The sequence below is a fragment of the Triticum urartu genome, chromosome 6A (assembly GCF_056163025.1).
Source record: "Triticum urartu cultivar PI428250 chromosome 6A, HENAU_Tu73, whole genome shotgun sequence".
Classification (NCBI taxonomy): Eukaryota; Viridiplantae; Streptophyta; class Magnoliopsida; order Poales; family Poaceae; genus Triticum; species Triticum urartu.
This window is the reverse complement of record NC_141878.1, coordinates 527,911,558-527,933,670: the sequence shown is the minus strand read 5'-3', so window position 1 is coordinate 527,933,670 and position 22,113 is coordinate 527,911,558. Positions and strand designations below refer to the sequence as shown.

The window sequence follows — 22,113 nt, the reverse complement described above, 5'->3', positions numbered from 1 at the left end:
GATGTATTTTAATTAAGGTCAACTTCAGGTTTTCTACAACCGGACGTTGACAAAATTCCCATCTGCCCATAACCGCGGGCACGGCTTTCGAAAGTTCAATCCCTATAGGGGTGTCCCAACTTAGCCCATCACAAGCTCTCACGGTCAACGAAGGATAAACCTTCTCCCGAGACATTCCGATCAGACTCGGCATCCCGGTTCTACAAGACAACTTCGACAAGGTAAACCAAATCCAGCAACACCGCCCGAATGTGCCGACAAATCCCGATAGGAGCTGCACATATCTCGTTCTCAGGGCACACTCATATGAGACATCCTATGAGTAAAACCAAACCTCAAGTTGCCCCGAGGTGGCCCCGCAGTCTGCTCGGTCGGACCAACACTCAGAGGAGCACTGGCCCGAGGGGGTTTAAATAAAGATGACCCTTGAGTCCGCGGAACCCAAGGGAAAAAGAGGCTAGGTGGCGAATGGTAAAACCAAAGTTGGGCATTGCTGGAAGAGTTTTATTCAAGGCGAACTGTCAAAGGGTTCCCATAATAGCCCAACCGTGTAAGGAACGCAAAATCCGGGAACATAACACCGATATGACGGAAACTAGGGCGGCAAGAGTGGAACAAAACACCAGGCACAAGGCCGAGCCTTCCACCCTTTACCAAGTATATAGATGCATTAATTAAATAAGATATATTGTGATATCCCAACAAGTAAACATGTTCCAACAAGGAACAACATCTCTATGTTCCAACAAGGAACAAACTTCAAACTTCACCTGCAACTAACAACGCTATAAGAGGGGCTAAGCAAAGCGGTAACATAGCCAAACAACGGTTTGCTAGGACAAGGTGGGTTAGAGGCTTGGTTCAACAATATGGGAGGCATGATAAGCAAGTGGTAGGTATCACAGCATATGCATAGCAAAAGAGCGAGCAACTAGCAAGCAAAGATAGAAGTGATTTCGAGGGTATGATCATCTTGCCTGAAATCCCACAAAAAAGAAGAACGAGTCCATGAAGAAGACAAACGGACGTAGTCAATGGATCCTCACAAACGCAACGTTACCGGAACCAACCCGAAGAAGCAACACCAGAAAGGAGCAAACAACATAGTAAACAACCATCACATAATCATGGCATGATGCACAATCAAGTATGATGCATGTCCGGTTTAATGATACATGGCATGGCATGGCAAAGTGCACAAACAATCCTAGAAATTAAGTGGAGCTCAATATGCAACCGAGTTGCATATTGGACAAAACACCACATGACTTATTTAGTTCTCTCTTGTTTATGTACCCAACAATATTAAATTTTGTTAGCATGGCAAGAGGTGAAGCATGATGAAACTATCTAATCTAGGCAAGTTTAAATGAGGCCGGTACAACAAAACAACAGGTTATGGTACTGTTCTGCCCTAAACATAATTTTAGAGTTGTTAAACGTGCTAGATGAGTGCATCATGTTAAACTAGGCATCTTTCTACCCCATTTACATATATAGTTTATTAAATTTGAAGCTATAGTTGAAAAGTTATGAATTAAAGTATTTTAGCATGGCATAGGAGCAAATTATATGTAACCAACATTTTAAACATATTAAACATGGATGAAAATGACATATTATGAAACTAGAGGAAAAACTAAGCATATTTCATATATAATTCATTTTAATCCAATGCACGAATTGTGAGTTATTATATGCATGTTGTGCAAGTGGTTTTTCTATAAATCTGCGTTCTCTGGAAAATTAGCTAAAACGTTCTGCGGAAAAAAACATGTAACAGGCCAAAACTGGTCAGCCCAATAGAAGGAAAAAAAGGAGGCGCCAGGGGTTCTTCACCTAGTGGGCCTCGGCCCGGCTTGGCAGAGGAGGCCAGCGACACTGGGCCTTGCGCAGCACAGGGGAGCGGCTGGGGCGGCTGGACCACGCGCGGTGTAGATCTGGCGATTAACTGGACCGGGTCAACGAAGACGATTAGGAGTGGGGTCAATCGAGCTCCTCTGCTTGATGCGTGCAGGGCGAACAGAGGTCGCCGGCGGCTGCTTGAACTTGGTGAAGGACGACGCGATGGGCAGTGGCGGCGGACCAAGGCGAAGTAGGGGAGGTCCGGTAGAGGATGCAGAACCCGGGCGGCGCGATGTGAGACTCCCAGCGGCGGCTGGTGCTGCAAGGGGACGGGTGTCCATGGAGCTCGCTCCTTCTGGTTCGGTGAGGTACGACAAGGCGGCATGGTTCAACGACTTGCGACGCAGACGAGTTCCGGCCGGTCGGGATCCCACTGGAATGCGGTAGGGCGAGGTTGGAGCTCCTGGACGGCGAGGACTTGGCGTTTGAATCCACCGGATCAAGACGAGGCGAGGGCGGTGCTATGGCGTTGGTTCTTCTGCGAGGAACACGGGGAAGAGAGGTTAGAGACCAGAGGCAAGAAGAACGGGAGGAAGGAGGGCGCGAGGAGGCCCGTCTGGATCTGGCGGCGCACGGGGAGGTCCTGTTGGCGCTGCTGCTCATCACCGGCAGGGACGGCTGGCTCCGAGGAAGACCCGAGAGGGAGGGGATCCAGGCGCGATTCCTACCGATCCAAAAAGTGAGGGAGGCTGCGAACGGTTGGGTGGATCGATGGATCGAGGGGAGATGGCTGGTGGTTGGTGCAGGGGGAATGTGAGGATCCCGAGGTGGGGAATGAGTGCGGCGGCGGCTAGGAGGATCCCTAGAAATTAGGGATTTGGTCTGAAATTAGACTAGGGGTGGACTATATATATATCACGGATTAGGTTAGGGGCTATCTCGACCCTACGATCGCAATCGGACGATCGCGGATAAAATAGCTAGGGAGTCCAATTAACAAAACGGAGATGTTTTGTAGACGTTTGGGGATGATCCGGACCCAACGGTGATGACTGTCCGAGTCGGGTTCGGGTAAGTTTCGGGCACGCGCGAGGGGTCGATGCACTGTGCAAAGAGGGGTAGGCTGGCCTGGCGGTCGGTAGTGAAATGTGTAGAGAGGCTTGGGCTGAGAGAAGAGGAAAGAAGACAGCCCGGCAACCGTTTTCGGAGACCGAAAACGTCTGACGATAGACCGGCTATACTGCCGCTATAGTTTAACGGTTGGGCTATCAAACGAACTCCGAATGCGATAAAACTTGACAGGCGGTCTATCTACACTAAAATAAGAGCACACGTCAACTCTCATCCCATTCCGAGAACATTTCCGGCCACTTATAAAATACTATTTCGGACATGCCGCGGGCGCGTGCATGTGTGTCTGGGCTCAAAACGGACAACGGAAAGAACTGGAGGAAACCCGGACGGATGCAGGTTTTGAAAACATGATGATGCAATGCACATGATGACATGACAAGATGCGACACGCAAGCAAGAGACAAGGCAACAACAGCGAAAAACTGGAGGACACCTGGCGCAACGGTCTCGGGGCGATACAAACATAGTAAACAACCATCACATAAGCATGGCATGATGCACAACCAAGTATGATGCATGTCCGGTTTAATGAGGCAAGGCATGGGAAGGTGCACAAACAATACTACAAATTAAGTGGAGCTCACCACATCCAAGTTATTTACTTCGATCTCGTTTATGTACCCAACAATATTAAATGTCGGTTAGCATGGCAAGAGGTGAAGCATATAAAAACTACCTATCTAGGCAAGTTTAAATGAGGCCGGAACAACAAACAACAAGTCCGGAAACTCCTCATGTGCATATTTTAGGTTTGGTACTGTTCTGCCCAATACACAATTTTAGAGTTGTTAAACATGCCAGAAGAGTGCACCATGTTAAACTAGGCATTTTTCTACCCCATTTACATATAAAGTTTATTAAATTCTGAGTTACGGTTATTTAGTTATGAATTAAAGCATTTTAGCATGGCATTTAAGCAAAATATAAGCAAACATCATATTAAACATTTTTAACATGCATGAAAGTGGCATATTATGAAACTAGATGCAATTCTAAGCATTTTCCATATATAATTTATTTTAAAAAGATGCACCATTTGTGAGTTATTAAATGCATGTTGTGCAAGGGGTTTTCTGTAAAACTGCAAAATCCTGATTAATAGACAAATTCGCCGATCTGGAAAAAAATGTAAGCAGGCCGAATCTGGCTGGCCCGATAGCAGGGGAAAAAAGGCGCTCACGGGGGTGGGGGTGGCTCACCCAGTGGGCTTCGGGCCAGGTTAGAACAACAGAGTAGGAGAAGGGCCGGTTGGGGCGCTGGGCCTCGGGTGGGTTGCGGCCCACGAGGCCCAGAGGCGTGTCGTCCTCGTCCCCGGTCCCGCTGGATCGAGGAAAGCCAGGGGTGGCGGCACTGCGAAGCTCGGCGGCGGCCAGGGCATGGGGAGGCGCGATCCGGTGATGGTCCAGTGGTGAAGACGGCGGGGCCCTGCCGGATCCGGGCGGATCTGGCCAGGGTGGCTCCACTTCTGGCGAGGAAAGTCTGGATCGGGCGGGGCCGGCGAGGGTAGGGCACCATGGCGGCGGAGGGGTGGAGCACCCGCGGGAGAGGACGAGCCAGGGGTGAGTTCGGGCATGGGGGAAGAAGGGAGAGGGCGCGACGGGGCTGGCCTGAGCGGAGGTGGTCGCCGGTGGCCATGCTCCGGCGATGTTCGACGGGGAGGCAGCGACGACGGCTGAACCTTGCGGGAACGGCGCATCTCAGGGGCGGTGCAGCTGCGGGGAACGACGCGTTCGGGCCCGGGCAGGCCTCCCGCGGGCTTCGCAGGGCCGTGGCAGAGGCGAGCGGGCAGGGGCCAGGTGGCCGGCCCTGGTTGGCTGCGGGGCGCTCAGGAGATGTCTCGGCCAATCAGGAGGCGACAAGTGGCGAGGATGAGGTGGTTGCGCCGGAATTTGAGGAGGAGGCGGTTGGCCGTGGCTGGCGGCGCGATTCGAGGGGGAAGGGGTGGCGCTAGATTCGAGGGAGGAGGTCTAGGGGTAGGGGAGGAGCTTGGTTGCCCAAAATGGCAGGAGGGGTCTATATATAGGGAAGGTTTAGGGTTAGGGGGATTAGGAGGGGTTTTCTTCCGTTTTCGGGCATCGGATCTCGATCCGACGGTCCGGAGCGGAGGGGATAAGTAGGTGGGTTAATTGTGGCTGTGCAAAAGGCCTCGGGCTGAGAGGAGAGAATAGAATAGCAGCCCGGCAACGGTTTTCAGAGACCGAAAACGTATGACGAAAAGACCGGCTATATTGCCGCTATAGTTTAACGGTTCGGCTATCAATCGAGCTCGAAATGCGATGAAACTTGGCAGCGACCTACTAACAACATAGCAACACCGCACGCCAACTCTCATCCCATTCCAAGAACATTTCCGGGCCACTTATAAAATACTATTTCGGACGTGCCGTGGGCGCGTGCAAGTGTGTCTGGGCTCAGAACGGACAACAGAGAGTACTGGGGAACCCGGACGAATGCAAGTTTCAAAAACATGATGATGCAATGCACATGATGACATGATGACATGAAACACGCAAGCAAATGACATGGCAACGATGACGAATAACTGGAAGACACCTGGCGCATCGGTCTCGGGGCATCACAACACTCCACCACTACAAGAGGATCTCGTCCCAAGATCTAGGATGGCACCGGAGGGAAACGGAAGAGGAAGAGAAGAGATAAATCTAAGTTGCTTCTTTGACAAACGAGTGAGACCACGAACCTTGAGAGGTTAAACAATTTGAAATAAGAATACAACAGAGATGAGCGAAGTTGAAAACACTCCGTTAGGAAAGAGGAACAAGGAACATTACTAGAACCTTGTAGGTTGAAAGACATAAGGAAAAAAAGGGTTGCAATGGGCAAGAAGTACAAGCAAGCACTCCGGTAGAAACGAGATGTATAAGGAACAATAAAGATCAATTACGATAACACTCCGGTTGGAAATGGAAGGTAAAGAATATGAGCTTGAAAAAAAGAAAGCACTTGGATGAGACTCCGGTTAGAAGAGGAATGATAGCCACAACACTCCGGTTAAAACAAGATAGATAAGGAATAAGAATGATATAATTTGGGCAGCACTCTGACTGAAAATGGAAAGAATTAACAAGAACTTGACAAGATGGGAGGATACTTGATGAAATCAACAACATAGTGCCTCCCGAACTATTGAAATAATGGCACAAGGGGTAAGAAAGATTTCGGACAGCACTCCGGTTGAGAAGGGAGGCAAAACTAGATAAGATGAGAGAACTTGAATAAGGACATGATACGTCTCCAACGTATCTATAATTTTTGATTGCTCCATGCTATATTATCTACTGTTTTGGACATTATTGGGTTTTATTATCCACTTTATATTATTTTTGGGACTAACCTATTAACCGGAGGCCCAGCCCAGAATTGCTGTTTTTTGCCTGTTTTAGGGTTTCGAAGAAAAGGAATATCAAACGGAGTCCAAAAGGAATGAAACCTTCGGGAACGTGATTTTCTCATCGAATACAACTCAGGAGACTTGGACCTTACGTCAAGAAACATAACAGGAGGCCACGAGGTAGGGGGCGCGCCTACCCTCCCAGGTGCGCCCTCCACCCTCATGGGCCCCCTGTTGCTCCACCGACGTACTTCTTCCTCCTATATATACCCACGTACCCCCAAACGATCAGAAAAGGAGCCAAAACCCTAATTCCACCACCGTAACTTTCTGTATCCACGAGATCCCATCTTGGGGCTTGTTCCGAAGCTCCGCCGGAGGGGGCATCGATCACGGAGGGCTTCTACATCAACACCATAGCCCCTCCGATGAATTGTGAGTAGTTTACTTCAGACCTACGGGTCCATAGTTAGTAGCTAGATGGCTTCTTCTCTCTTTTTTGATCTCAATACAATGTTCTCCCCCTCTCTTGTGGAGATCTATTCGATGTAATCTTCTTTTTGCGGTGTGTTTGTTGAGACCGATGAATTGTGGGTTTATGATCAAGTCTATCTATGAATAATATTTGAATCTTCTCTGAATTCTTTTATGTATGATTGGTTATCTTTGCAAGTCTCTTTGAATTACCAGTTTGGTTTGGCCTACTAGATTGATCTTTCTTGCAATGGGAGAAGTGCTTAGCTTTGGGTGCAATCTTTCGGTGTCCTTTCCCGGTGATAGTAAGGGCAGCAAGGCACGTATTGTATTGTTGCCATCGAGGATAACAAGATGGGGTTCTCTTCATATTGCATGAGTCTATCCCTCTACATCATGTCATCTTGCTTAAGGCATTACTCTGTTTTTAACTTAATACTCTAGATGCATGCTGGATAGCGGTCGATGAGTGGAGTAATAGTAGTAGATGCAGACAGGAGTCGGTCTACTTGTCTCGGACGTGATGCCTATATACATGATTATACCTAGATATTCTCATAACTATGCTCAATTCTGTCAATTGCTCAACAGTAATTTGTTCACCCATCGTAGAATACTTATGCTCTCGAGAGAAGCCACTAGTGAAACCTATGGCCCCCGGGTCTATCTTTATCATATCAATCTCCTACCACTTAGTTATTTACTTTGCCATTTACTTTGCCTTTATTTTACTTTGCATCTTTATCATAAAAATACCAAAAATATTATCTTATCATAGCTATCAGATCTCACTCTCGTAAGTGGCCCTATAGGGATTGACAACCCCTATTTGCGTTGGTTACGAGGATTTATTTGTTTTGTGCAGGTGCGAGGGACTCGCGCGTAGCCTCCTACTGGATTGATACCTTGGTTCTCAAAAACTGAGGGAAATACTTACGCTACTTTGCTGCATCATCCCTTCCTCTTTGGGGAAAACCAACGCAGTGCTAAAAGAGGTAGCAGGACACGACACTCGGGTTGAATGGATAGACAAAGGAAAGAGCATGATCTTGGAAAAACGAGATGATAGGACGAAGAGAGCAACATCACCATGCCTCCGGAACAAATGAATGGAAAACTAGATGGTTGCAAAGAAAAGAACGGAGAAGAAGAATGACAACTCTCGCAAATAAAATTGAAAGAGCATGCTTACGAAGAAAAGGTCGAACGAAGTTGTTGGATTATCAACAACGAAAGCACAAGCTTGATGTGGGATAATGGAAGACATCTCAAAATTATGAGGTGACAACCAACCACTCACGGGAAAAAGATTTGATTGAGAGCTAGAAAAGATAGAAAGCTTCTCCCACCGAGGTGATAAGAGAACTTGGATCATAGGTAATCATCACAAACAGCAACATTCCCAATTAAGGATGGCAATGGGTCGGGTTTGGATCGGGTTGAACAATATCAAATCCATATCCATATCCATGAAGACAGTCTTTGCCCACCCATGAAAAAATCCACGGGTGAAAATTTGTGTCCATGTCCAAACCTGATGGATATCCATACCCACTGGATATCCACTGGGTCCTCTCAAGACATATAAATAAGACACAACACAATGTTAACATAAGCTTCTCTGTTCTTCACCTCATGGTAGGCTAGGTTTCACTTATGGTAAACATCAACTTATGGCAAATCAACGTCCACTAACAACCTAATATAATTTAGTTTTTTTCTAAAAGATGAGAATGATGAGTCATTTAACGAGGAGATAAAAATAAGGGAAGGTGTGTTGTAGTATGTTACGGCGGGGATTGAATGTCAACTAATAGAAGTTACGACGAGGATTATGCAATTTCTTTTGCATGTTGTAGATAACAAAGTGGAAAATTCCAGTGGGACATTTGACTGTGGGGCAGGGAGAATAGATTTTGACCCATTAAATCATACTATCGGGTCGGGTTTGGGTATACTCATGGGCACAAGATTAGATCCGTGCCCTACCCACAAGCAATCGGGTCGGGTTTGGGCGCTGCCCATGGGCACAAAAGCATATCCAAACCCTATCCATTCGGGTCGGATATCCATGGGTATCCATGTCCATGGGTAAAATTGCCATCCTTATTCCCAATGGAAGGCATTATGTGAAATCTATACCAAGATAACTCCAAGGAAGAAAGTGATGGGTTTAAATACCTCATTCCTGACAACTTGCGAATCATGAAACACGAAAGAAATTGTCAAGAATGACATAACACCACCGCAGGAGACAAGATAGAAAGAATTGCACTTTGGAATGAAAGATGAAGAATACTTGAAGTATAGCTTGGCGGATCATAGCTTCGAGAGATATCTTGAAGAACAATTGAAGAATGAAAAGAATCCTTGACGAACCACCATGTAGCCTCCATGAAGAACTCCGGTAATAAGGATGATAAAAGAAAGAGAAGTTAGAAAGAACTCTAGGAGAAGCCTTGCAATGATTACATGGAGCTTCGCGATGATATAACCGAGAAAAACTTGGAACTCCAGAAATAAAGATGAACAAATGAAATAAAGAATTTTTGATGAACCTCCGGAATAAGGAATTAATCATTTGGAAGAAACAAGAATAAGAATTACATCATGCGTAACCTTCACCAATTTAAATTGATGACAAGCAACGGATTTGGCATACTACTTATTCTCGTGGAAGGGATTAAGATAGATATAGCGCAAACTTGAGAAGGTCTTCAACGAATCACCAGGAGGATTTGGAAACAACTAATGAATTGATATGATAACGAAGGAAGAGAAATCTAGAACGAACCACCGGTAGGATTTGAAAAACTAACGAAGTAAAGGGATGAATCACCGGTAAAAATTTGAAAACGAACGAAGATACTTGGGGAAATTTAGATACAAGAGAATGAAGAGATCACGAGCTGATTAGAGAATACTTGAATGACGCACCGGTAAGATTGGGGAAAGAGAGATGAATGCTGAGAATGAATAATATCTGAGATGATGGCCCTCGGAGAATCAAGCTGAAAAGACTCCTGAATTGCTCCGAATGGGTGAAAAGAATTCTCACAATCGCAAACAATTATGAGAGGATGGCACCAAGCTTGAACCATGAATCTTCGAGAGAACGGGCCAAGATTTAGAGGAAACACTTCTTCGGTCTTCAAATGTTGAGAATGACGAGAAGAAATACCACCAAATTGTTGAGACACTCCGGAATAATGAAGAATAGAAAGGTTGAACCAACGATGAAAAGAATTTGAAAGATCTTGGAGAAAGACATCTGACTGATGACAATTCATTCTTATGTCAAACTTTGAAATGAATTTGAAAATCACTCCGAAAAGAATTAGAAGAGTCAGGTAAGATCCTGGGAAAGACCTGTGGGTTAGGGCCCACTGAAACGAAACACCTTCGAATGATTACTTAAAAGGGAGATTGCCCCGGTTGATTTAAATGGCTTGAATGAGATAACAATCTCGAAAGAGCTTGAACGAATGCAGATTGGAAACACGAATCTTCGAGATATCTTGAGCACTCCAGAACAATTGAATAGCTAGAAATGGATGATTAAGAGGTGCACCGACATGAGAAAGCATTTAAACTGAGGAAAGGATATGATCGACAAGGCTTGACTTGAATCCACTGGAGAGAAAAGAATGACAAATGATGAACTTGAAACTTCCTTTATCATCTTCATGAGAATCACCGGATAAGAACACTGAAAGAAAGGAATGAAGAGACTTCACATCCATAAGATGGATACTTGATTAGAAATCTGAGTCCTTGAAGAAAAAGAAAGGGTGGGAGGGCTGGTAAAACAAAGGCAACTTGGGCAGATGGAATAAACAACGTTGAGAAGACTTTGAGTTGAATCTTGCAGATGGGGAGAATGATGGGATCATCTCGAAGAGAAGCACACCGGTTGGAAAGAATTGAAAAGACAACCTTGATGATCAAGAAGGATTAATACTCTCATAGAAATATGAGAACACCACTTAGAAAAGGTATGGAATCCACATTTGACGTCGAAGCAACTCGAATACCACAAACAAAAACAAAACAAAGGATTGGCTTGCAAAATAAGCCAGAAACAAACATATGATAGACCCCATATCGTATCATGTGTCTGTTGGAAAGATATCCTACGAGATACTTGAATTCCTACTTATAAACTCCTGAAACTTTCTGGTTATGCAATCAGGTGTTGGGGATACAGGGGAAGCATAATATCTCACCCAAAACTAGCAAATCCTACATCCAGCTGTATCCATCACTCAACACATAACCAAGAAACCTTTGGAAATCGTGTACCTCAACCTTCGAAAAGCATCCGTTATACAAGTTATGGCAATACTCTCGAACTCCCACCCTAGTACTGGGTGGCGTCGAGGTTATCTCACCAACAACTACATAAAAGAGATTTTCGATGTCGGTGAACTCAGGTATTCAAAACTGCAACGATAAAATTGTGACGACAACACCTCGGAGCTCAACTCCCCGGGACACTTCCACAACCCCTAAATGTCAGGATGCACCAAGAACAATGTTCTCGTCACAAAACCATCAAAACGATTCCAAGATACCTGCGTGATCCTAAAAAAAATTCGTGAAATTTCAGGAGAGAAGAGTCAAAACTTCTACGTCGGGAGACCTCACCAAAGCGACGGAAGGGCTGAGGAGTAAAAAGAATCCTACTCTCCGATATATATAATCCTAAGACTCAAAACATTTTGTTCTAGACTCAACAACGTCAGCGATTCGATCAAGCAGGGGGCTCCTAAGTCGGGGAAGGCTCTGATACCAACTTGTAACACCCACAATGCGGCTATATCGCCCACGTGTTGGGGCACGACTTAGAGGCATAGCCGCATGGTAGGCTTGTCGCAAGAGGGGTAATCTTCACACATCCCATGTACTGAATAAGAAAGGGATAAAGAGTTGGCTTACAATCACCACTTCACACAGATACAAGTTAACATAAATCATCCAGAATACAATCAAGGTCCGACTACGGAACCAAAATAAAAGAAGACAACCCCAATTGCTAGATCCCCGATCGTCCCAACTGGGCTCCACTATTGATCAAAAGGAAACGAAGCAAACACAACAAACACGATCTTCAATGAGCTCCCACTTGAGCTCGGTTGCATCACCTTCACTGGTATCATCGGCACCTGCAACTGTTTGGAAGTATCTGTGAGCCACGAGGACTCAGCAATCTCACACCCGCGAGATCAAGACTATTTAAGCTTATGGGTAGGAAATGGTAGTGAGGTGGAGCTGCAGCAAGCACTAAGCATATATGGTGGCTACCATACACAAATAAGAGCGAGAAGAGAAGCAATGCAACGGTCGTGAACTAGAAGTGATCAAGAAGTGATCCTGAAACTACTTACGTTCAAACATAACATAAGAACACTTCCCGGACTCCGCCGAGAAGAGACCATCACGACTACACACACGGTTGATGCATTTTAATTAAGTTAAGTTTCAAGTTCTCTACAGCCGGACATTAACAAATTCCTATCTACCACATAACCACGGGCACGACTTTCGAAAGTTCAAAACCCTGCAGGGGTGTCCCAACTTAGCCCATCACAAGCTCTCACGGTCAACGAAGGATACTCCTTCTCCCAGGAAGACCCGATCAGACTCGGAATCCCGGTTACAAGACATTTCGACAATGGTAAAACAAGACCAGCAAAGCCGCCCGATGTGCCGACAATCCCGATAGGAGCTGCACATATCTTGTTCTCAGGGCAACACCGGATGAGACATCCTACGAGTAAAACCAAACCTCAAGTTTCCCCGAGGTGGCCCCGCAGTCTACTCGGTTCGGACCAACACTTAGAGAAGCACTGGACCGGGGGGGGGGGTTAAAAATAAAGATGACCCTCGGGAGCATGACTCCCAAGGGAAAAGTAGGTGGTGGTGAGGCAAATGGTAAAACCAAGGTTGGGCCTTGCTGGAGGAGTTTTAATCAAAGCGAACTGTCAAGGGGTCCCCATAACACCCAACCGTGTAAGGAACGCAAAATCAAGGAACATAACACCGGTATGACGTAAACTAGGGCGGCAAGAGTGGAACAAAACACCAGGCATAAGGCCAAGCCTTCCATCCTTTACCAAGTATATAGATGCATTAATTAAATAAGAGATATTGTGATATCCCAACATATCCATGTTCCAACAGGGAACAAACTTCAGCTTCACCTGCAATTAGAAACGCTATAAGAGGGGCTAAGCAAAGCGGTAACATAGCCAAACAATAGTTTGCTAGGAAAGGTGGGTTAGAGGCTTGACATGGCAATATGGGAGGCATGATATAGCAAGTGGTAGGTATCGCGGCATAGCAATAGAGCGAGCAACTAGCAAGCAAAGATAGAAGTGATTTCGAGGGTATGGTCATCTTGCCTGGGATCCCACAAGGAAGAAGAACGAGTCCATGAAGAAGACAAACGAACGAAGTCGAACGAATCCTCACAAACGCGACGTTATCGGAACTAACCCGAAGAAGCAACACCGGAAAGAAGCAAACAACATAGTAAACAACCATCACATAAGCATGGCATGATGCACAACCAAGTATGATGCATGTCCGGTTTAATGAGGCAAGGCATGGGAAGGTGCACAAACAATACTACAAATTAAGTGGAGCTCAATATGCAACGAGTTGCATATTGAAGAAAACACCACATCCAAGTTATTTAGTTCGATCTCGTTTATGTACCCAACAATATTAAATGTTGGTTAGCATGGCAAGAGGTGAAGCATATGAAAACTACCTATCTAGGCAAGTTTAAATGAGGCCGGAACAACAAACAACAAGTCCGGAAACTCCTCATGTGCATATTTTAGGTTTGGTATTGTTCTTCCCTATACACAATTTTAGAGTTGTTATACATGCAATAAGAGTGCACCATGTTAAAGTAGGCATTTTTCTACCCCATTTACATATAAAGTTTATTAAATTCCGAGTTACGGTTATTTAGTTATGAATTACAGCATTTTAGCATGGCATTTAAGCAAAATATAAGCAAACATCATATTAAACATTTTTAACATGCATGAAAGTGGCATATTATGAAACTAGATACAATTCTAAGCATTTTCTATATATAATTTATTTTAAAAAGATGCACCGTTTGTGAGTTATTAAATGCATGTTGTGCAAGGGGTTTTCTATAAAACTGCAAAACCCTGGTTAATAGACAAATTCGCCAATCTGGAAAAAAATGTAAGCGGGCCGAATCTGGCTGGCCCGATAGCAGGGAAAAAAGGCGCTCAAGGGGGGTGGCTCACCCAGTTGGCTTCGGGCCAGGTTGGAACAGCAGAGGAGGAGAAGGGCCGGTTGGGGCGCTGGGCCTCGGGTGGGTCGCGGCCCACGAGGCCCAGAGGCGTGTCGTCCTCGTCCCCGATCCCGCTGGATCGAGGGAAGCCAGGGGTGGCGGCGCTGCGAAGCTCAGCGGCGGCCAGGGCGTGGGGAGGCGCGATCCGGTGATGGTCCAGTGGCGAAGACGGCGGGGCCCTACCGGATCCGGACGGATTTGGCCAGGGTGGCTCCACTTCCGGCAAGGGGAGGCCGGATCGGGCGGGGCCGACGAGGGTAGGGCGCCATGGCGGCGGAGGGGCGAAGCACATGCGGGAGAGGACGAGCCCGAGGTGAGTTCGGGCATGGGGGAAGAAGGGAGAGGGCGCGACGGGGCTGGCCTAAGCGGAGGTGGTCGCCGGTGGCCACGCTCCGGCGACGTTCGACGGGGAGGCAGCGACGAGGGCTGAACCTTGCGGGAACGGCACAGCTCGGGGGCGGTGCAGCTGCGGGGAACGACGCGGTCGGGCCCGAGAGGGCCTCCCACGGGCTTTGCAGGGCCGTGGCGGAGGGGAGCGGGCAGGGGCCACGTGGCCGGCCCTGGTTGCCTGCGGGGCGCTCAGGAGATGTCTCGGCTAATCAGGAGGCGACAAGTGGCGGGGATGAGGTGGTTGCGCCGGAATTTGAGGAGGAGGCAGTTGGCCGTGGCTGGTGGCGTGATTCGAGGGGGAAGGGTTGGCGCTAGATCCGAGGGAGGAGGTCTAGGGGTAGGGGAGGAGCTAGGTTGCCCAAAATGGCAGGAGGGTTCTATATATAGGGAAGGTTTAGGGTTAGGGGGGATTAGGAGGGGTTTTCTTCCGTTTTCAGGCATCGGATCTCGATCCGACGGTCCGGAGCGGAGGGGATAAGTAGGTGGGTTGATTGTGGCTGTGCAAAAGGCCTCGGGTTGAGAGGAGAGAATAGAATAGCAGCCCGGCAACGGTTTTCGGAGACCGAAAACGTCCGACGAAAAGACCGGCTATATTGCCGCTATAGTTTAACGGTTGGGCTATCAAACGAGCTCGGAATGCGATGAAACTTGGCAGGCGACCTACTAACAACATAACAACACCGCAAGCCAACTCTCATGCCATTCCGAGAACATTTCCCGACCACTTATAAAATACTATTTCGATGTGTCGCGGGCGCGTGCAAGTGTGTCTGGCCTCAGAACGGACAACGAAGAGTACTGGGGAACCCTGACGAATGCAAGTTTCAAAAACATGATGATGCAATGCACATGATGACATGATGAGATGCAACATGCAAGCAAATGACATGGCAACGACGACGAATAACTGGAAGACACCTGGCACATCGGTCTTGGGGCGTCACAAATGCTCAGGCCACACCACCATCTGTACTGTGGGCGCGCACGTTTGGGCTCCGCGGCCTCCGCTGTGACGTCCACCACGTCCGTCACGACCACCACGCCCGACGCCACCACCAGGCCCACCGGCGGCCATCCGCTTCTTGAGCTTCTCCTCCTTTCTGGCCTTCGCTTTGACGCGGCGAGTTTGCCGCATAGCCGAGTTGATCTTCCGGGCGAGCGTGATGCTCGGATCCTTCGACACCTCCGGCACCTCCATCTCTGAAAGGTTCTCCTCCGGTTCTATGCATCGGCGGCAAAAAGAAGGAGAGGGTGGGAGAAAAGGGTGGGAATTGGGTGGAAAGCTGCGGGGGTGGAAGAAGAGAGTGGGGGATTTTGGCGCGGAAACAATGCGGGTTGTTACAAAAGCACCGGCTCCGCCTTCCTTTTGGGTGGGCCAGGGGGTCAGAGTCCGAAGTTTCTCGTGTCCGAACCCCCCCCCCTAACGTTTGGTTCCGATTTGTGGAAAATCATGGTCTGGACTGCCCCGCGGACCGATACAGGACCGCGTTCGATGGCTTCGGCGGTCTGGACCGTGTGGTCCGGACGTATGCAGGCGGTTTGTGGGTCGGCGTTGGAGATACCCCAAAGCATGTGGATGGCTAACATTCAATTCGATTTTTGTGCTTGTGGGTGTAAGGAAAATCAAAAAGTTAGCATTGCAGTGGAGTAATCTCCCAATCGATAGTGAAACTGGCAGTTTGGCGGTAGTCAACATGGTGAAAAGCGGAGATACAAACAGATCAAAGTATGCTTTTCTTAAAAAAAATTGTGGGTAATGCTTTTCTTATTGGAGAGATTAGAGATAGCATGTCTGAGCATAGTTCTTGTATTACTCACATTTGCCGTAGTGGGAATTCTTCTAGCCATGTATTATCAAACATCGGTAGAACTCAAGGTTGAACTGCTTTATGGCTTGGGTCTGGACTGAAGGTCGTTTCGGACACTATTGGGTGTGATTGTATCCCTTGATTGAGTAATACAAGAACCGTTTCGCAAACAAGGAAAATCAACAAGTGATGCATCTAACCTTTTGAGTTATTTCATCTAGATTTGTTTCTCAGATTTTGACCATATACATCACTCATTTTTTCCCTTTTTTTGTAGGCGCAAAGAGACGAATAATTGTAAAGTGGTGTCAGGCCGTTAGGTAGTTGGATGTAGTATATGGATCATGCATGTAGTGCCACTTAGAAGTGGAACTTGTCATGAGAAGCCAAGACACTGCCAGTGACCAAGGATTTGGCTACAGACTGGCTTTTTCGGGGGAGGTATAGAAATTTGAGATCCCGTGGTAAGCATAAATTACCAGCAAATTTCTGAATAGGTTCGAATTTAAACTCTGACATGGTATAAAATGAATGTTAACACATGTGTAGTATGCTTTCATCATCAGAGAGATCAAATTCAGTATGGGGGAACATGATTCTTGCATTATTGATATTCGTCGGAGCGGAAACAGTGCTAATAATTTCACGACAAACTTTGATAGGTTGCATGACCAAACAATTATCTGGCTTGGCTCTAGCCCAGATTTTTTTAGAAAAAGAGAAAGACCCTCGGTCTCTGCATCTGGGCGATGTATATATCCATTTTATTAATTATTAACACAAGACTTTACAAAGTCATACAACAATAAGACTAAAGCTAGCGTCTAAACAACATCTGTCGCTACTCCTATTCCAGTTGACGAAGGGACGTAGATAGTCTGGACCACAGACCTCGCAGCCAAACCTAACATCTAAGACCTGAGGTCCCAATCAGGACGCCTGCCAGGTATGGGCACCCACCAGTCCGGCGTGCTCCTCAACTAGGACGCCTGCCGGGTATGAGGTCGCCGCAGCCATCTGCCATCAATCCATCTTCAGAGCTGTACTGCTGCATGAACCTTGCCCGGTCTAGCTGCCGCCGACGCCACCACGACGCCAGACAGCGTCGACCTCCTGCGCGAGTCCATCATCGCACATCGGACGCCTAATCTCCAGACCGTCATGCTATCGAGATCCGACACCATCAATGTGTGTAATGAAGCACCGCTCCTTCTCTTGTCACCTCCAGCCATCACTTGCTCCAAAACGATGCCCCCATGAGGGAAAGCACTACTAAGAACACCGTCATCGTCCGATCCGGGAGACCCAGATCTAGGGTTTGCCCCGGAGCATCCCGAGCCTGATGACGCCAACTGCAACAACGATGCCTCGACAAGGAAACGACATCAAAGACGCCGCCATCGTCCGCCATGACCGTAGTCGGCGCGATTTTCATTGACAGTTGCGCCACCGGGCGTACACCGCCGGCCTCGCTGGTTCCTTCGACCGTAGCAAACTCCAAAACGATGCCCCGAAGAGGGACTACGACGCAAAAGCACCGCCATCGCTCGATCCCATGAAGATCTAGGGTTTCCCTCGGAGTTGCCAGGGTTGTCAAGGACCAGACAAAGATGGAATCCCGCAGGTCCGTCCAACTGCCGACGTGTCGCACTCGCCATCGCGCCGACCGTTATCCGGAGACCAAGCTCACGCCTGGGCCCAGATCCGGCCGCGCCGCGCCGCCTGGCGCCCCAAATCTTGAAGCCGCCTGCCATGGGGAATGGGATCGTCGGAGCGCCGTCAGCCCCCACCGTGACGTCCGGCTACATGCCATGCTCCGGCCCGGGGGCGTCGGCCCGCACCAGCTCCTCACGAGCGGGAGGGCACCTAGTCCCCGCCGCCGTCGGCGACGGCAAGGCTTTGCCCGGTCGCGCCCTCGGGCGGCGGCGAGGGAGGAAGAGCGGGAGTCGGGGGTGATGGGATCTGGGACCTCCCAGCCGCCGCATGGGGGCGACTCCATAAAAATTGGGGGAGAATTACACTTCCCCGGCCTCTGCACCAACTAAGGATGCATACGGTCTTTTAAGTATGAGTACTAGGATTTTTAATCTCGATTACGCACCGAGCCTAGTCCTCAATAAATGCGTGAGTACCAGAAATTTTTTTGAATTTTGTGGATTTGTGGTATAGCTACTCACGTTCAAACAAATCCACAAATTTTCTTTCAGCAATAGTATCTACTCAAACACGTTTATATCGTTGGTAATTGCGGTATTTAACTCGGTAACCAAGTCCTTGCAAGTGACCAACATATCTATCCGGCCGGTTGATACCACGTGCGTGAGTGCTGTTGCAACAGTACATTCTATAGTGCATAAATAGGCAGGAGGGCCTGGGCTATTGCTCCAACTCACCGGTAGATTGCCCCACTACCATTCCAAGCGCACATTCCAGCTACTCTGCAGTTCGGAAAGAAAAAGATATAGCTGCAGGCGGCATGATGGGGGTGAAAGTGGCCACTGGCAAGGCTCTGATGATACTGGTTGCAGTGTTTATTATCTGCGCCGGCGGCGGCGTGGTGGTCTCGCCGGCAGCCGCGGAGGAGGTGCCCCTGGTGCCGGCGGTGTACGTGTTCGGCGACTCTACCATGGACGTGGGCAACAACTTGTACCTGGGGAACGTTACGCTGCCGTATCCCCCGTTTCCCTACTGGGGAGCGTTTCACGGGCCCCGGACCCAACGGAAGGTTCAGCAACGGATACAACATGGCCGACTCCATATGTACGTACGCGCAGGCACTTTTTCATCGGGTCTTTTCATTTTCTTTTTTTTTCCGCAAGGTCATCGTGTCTTTTCACCCATGTGTGAAACTACAGAAATATGCAAATTGAAATGCAGCGAAGCTGTTGGGTTTCAATATGAGCCCGCCGGCTTTCCTGTCGTTGACGCCGGAGACGAGCGTTGAGATCTTGAAAGGCCTGGGCGGGGTCAACTACGCTTCCGGTGGATCCGGCATTCTCGACACCACCGTCAGTACTGCTGCCTTGAAATTTTGCGCATTTTTTGTTTGTTCCGAAGACCTCTTTTACATATTGTTTTTCTTTTGCAGGAATACATATTAGTTTTATAGATACATCTCTTTTTATCCATTTTAATGACAAATATTTTTAAACGGAGGGAGTATTTTTTTAATGAAAGGAGCATAGCTCGCAGCTTTCACATACTATCTCTCTACCATAATATAATACCTCTCTTTCTCGCAAAAAAAAATATAATACCTCTCTAAAACGACTTATATTTAGAAACGAAGGGATTACGTCGTTTTAGCAGTTCAATATACAAAAAACACATGCTACAGCCAAGTACCAGCAATAAAGATTCAAAAACAAAACAAAAGACATAAACTAGTATATCGGGAAAAGGGCTATGTCCCCTTGTCTTAACCCTTTCTTAGTCTTAAAGTAGGGAACGAGTTGGTCATAATTCCCGCAAAAAGAAAAACGACTTGGTCATAATGCTGATACTGTCTGAGCTACATTTTTTTTTCTAACAACAACTTGTGAGCATTATTAGTTTTAGATTGTCTAATTCACATATAGATGTTTTCTAAGGATGTCACATCTAAACTCTTACAAATAAGACAACAACAAGGAACAAAAAAAAACTGGCACAAAAAAGACCACAAACATAATAAACATCAGATTAGATGTGACATAACTATGTGTTCTAGACAGACCCAGTTAGTTCACAATGTCTGAGTTACTTGTACTAATCCTGCTTCTTGTTTGCATCGATTGATTGATCAGAATAATGCCGACCTCCCGTTGAGCAAGCAGGTGGAGTTCTTTGCAGCCACCAAGGCAAACATGACCGAGAAAAGCGGCGGCAATAGCACCAACATCGATGCGCTGCTGTCCAAGTCGCTCTTCCTCATTAGCGACGGCGGCAACGATATGTTGGCGTTCTGGGGGAATAGTCCGTCGTCGGACAAGGTTCAGCCCTTCTACGACGACCTTCTGTCCAACTACACCAAGTATGTCAAGAGGCTGTACCGGCTCGGGGCGCGGCGTTTCGGTGTCATCAACGTGCCGGCCATCGGCTGCGTGCCGGTGGTGCGGGCGAAATCCCTGATCGGTGAGATCTGCGAACCCTTTGTCAATAAACTCGCCGATGGCTTCAACATCGCCTTGGGCGACGCGATGGCGAACCTTAACGCGTCGCTGCCCGGGATGAGGTACTCTGTGGGGAGCTCCTACAACCTGGTGACCAACTTCACGGGGCCGCCGGCGGCCCCCGGCTTCGACGATGTGAAGAGCGCGTGCTGCGGCGGCGGGAAGTTCAACGGGGAGACCTTTTGCAGCTTACCCAATACCACCCACTGCGACCACCGCGACGACCATCTGTTCTGGGACGGGGTGCACTGCACCCAGGCCGCCTCCAACAAGGGCGCCGAGGCCATCTTTGCCGCGCCGGTAGAGCTAAATTTCACCGCACCCATCAATTTCAAGCAGCTGCTTCTTGATGATCAACCCACAAACGTCAGCCGTTAATTCACTTGCGAGTGGGTGAGTCTCTGTTACTAGCACTTCTGTCACGTTCGTTTTATCCTTGTTCTCAGTGTCGAGCACAGCAGATGTGTTGCATGTGCTCAGTAAGTAGTATACTAGTTTGGACGTTTTGTATCGTGCAAAATAAGGAACCTGACACGTACTTTGTTTGCGTGGAGGTGCGTCGTATAAGTGGGCTGCAATGTTACAAGCTGTTCGTGGCATAGGAGTCGGTCATGTTTGATTCCTTACTGAATATCCTTACACTGAATAAAGAAGAGAAACAGGAAAGACGCAAAGATAACAGCATCGCAAAAATCTCATGTCTCCTCTTAGTGTTCATCAGGGCCAATTCTGAAATTTTGGGGGCCTAGGGCGAACCTGAGAATCAGGGGCCCCAAATATAAATGTCACACAACAACAATGACATTCTTTAATATTACAAATAAACACTTTACTGCACCCAATTTTGATATTTACATCTAATATTTTTTAGATATTATCTTAAAAGTTTATTATAACATCCCGCTCAAAATTGGGGATCGTAGGTTCATGATTCGCATGACACATGATCACTCATTCTTCTATTGACATACATGTGCACAAACAAAAACTCCAAACGTTAGACATTTGCCGATCCTAGAAAACATCCAAAAACCCGACTACAAATTACCAAACAAAGGCAAAAGGGCAATAAATAGATACATAACCTGGAGTCTATTGAAATAATTCTCGATGCAAATTCACTTATGATTGAGTCGGACCTCAATTTTGTCCAACAGTTTCTTGTAGGTGCATAATACTGCCAAACCATTTAACAGTGCAAGATACGCATCATATATTTATGTGAAGGCAATTTACTTAATTGGCAACATACATATAAGGATTGGGGAATAGGTAATAGTACGATGATATACCTCATACCAATCACATCTGCTTCCGTGATTAGACGCTCAGCAACGAGGCACTCAGCGATGTAGTGTTCCCGTCTGCCATCCACATCGCACACCCGGCGCCTGGAAATTGGATACCGGCCAGAGGCGCTCGGCGTTGTCAATTGCCATGGCCTGGCGATGTGCGCGAGTCCTGGCTGCAGCCATCTACTAGAGAATACTATCTGCTGGCGGCCAGAGACTTGTGATCGAGAGTTCGTGACGGGGGAATAGAGAATAGGGTAGTGAATTAGCGATGCGATCTCACGTCACGATCGTACTGATTGGACGCGTCTGTTTACTTTCCTATGTT

The 22,113-nt window shown here is 47.5% G+C and overlaps 1 pseudogene across 1 annotated transcript; it reads left to right on the top strand.

Moving 5' to 3' along the window:
* Positions 1 to 18,721: 18,721 nt before the first annotated feature.
* On the top strand, positions 18,722 to 21,092 carry LOC125514654 (GDSL esterase/lipase At5g03810-like; annotated as a pseudogene). The gene is made up of 3 exons (XR_015608724.1): positions 18,722 to 19,102; positions 19,220 to 19,350; positions 20,128 to 21,092. The product of XR_015608724.1 is annotated as a GDSL esterase/lipase At5g03810-like (transcript).
* Positions 21,093 to 22,113: the final 1,021 nt, after the last annotated feature.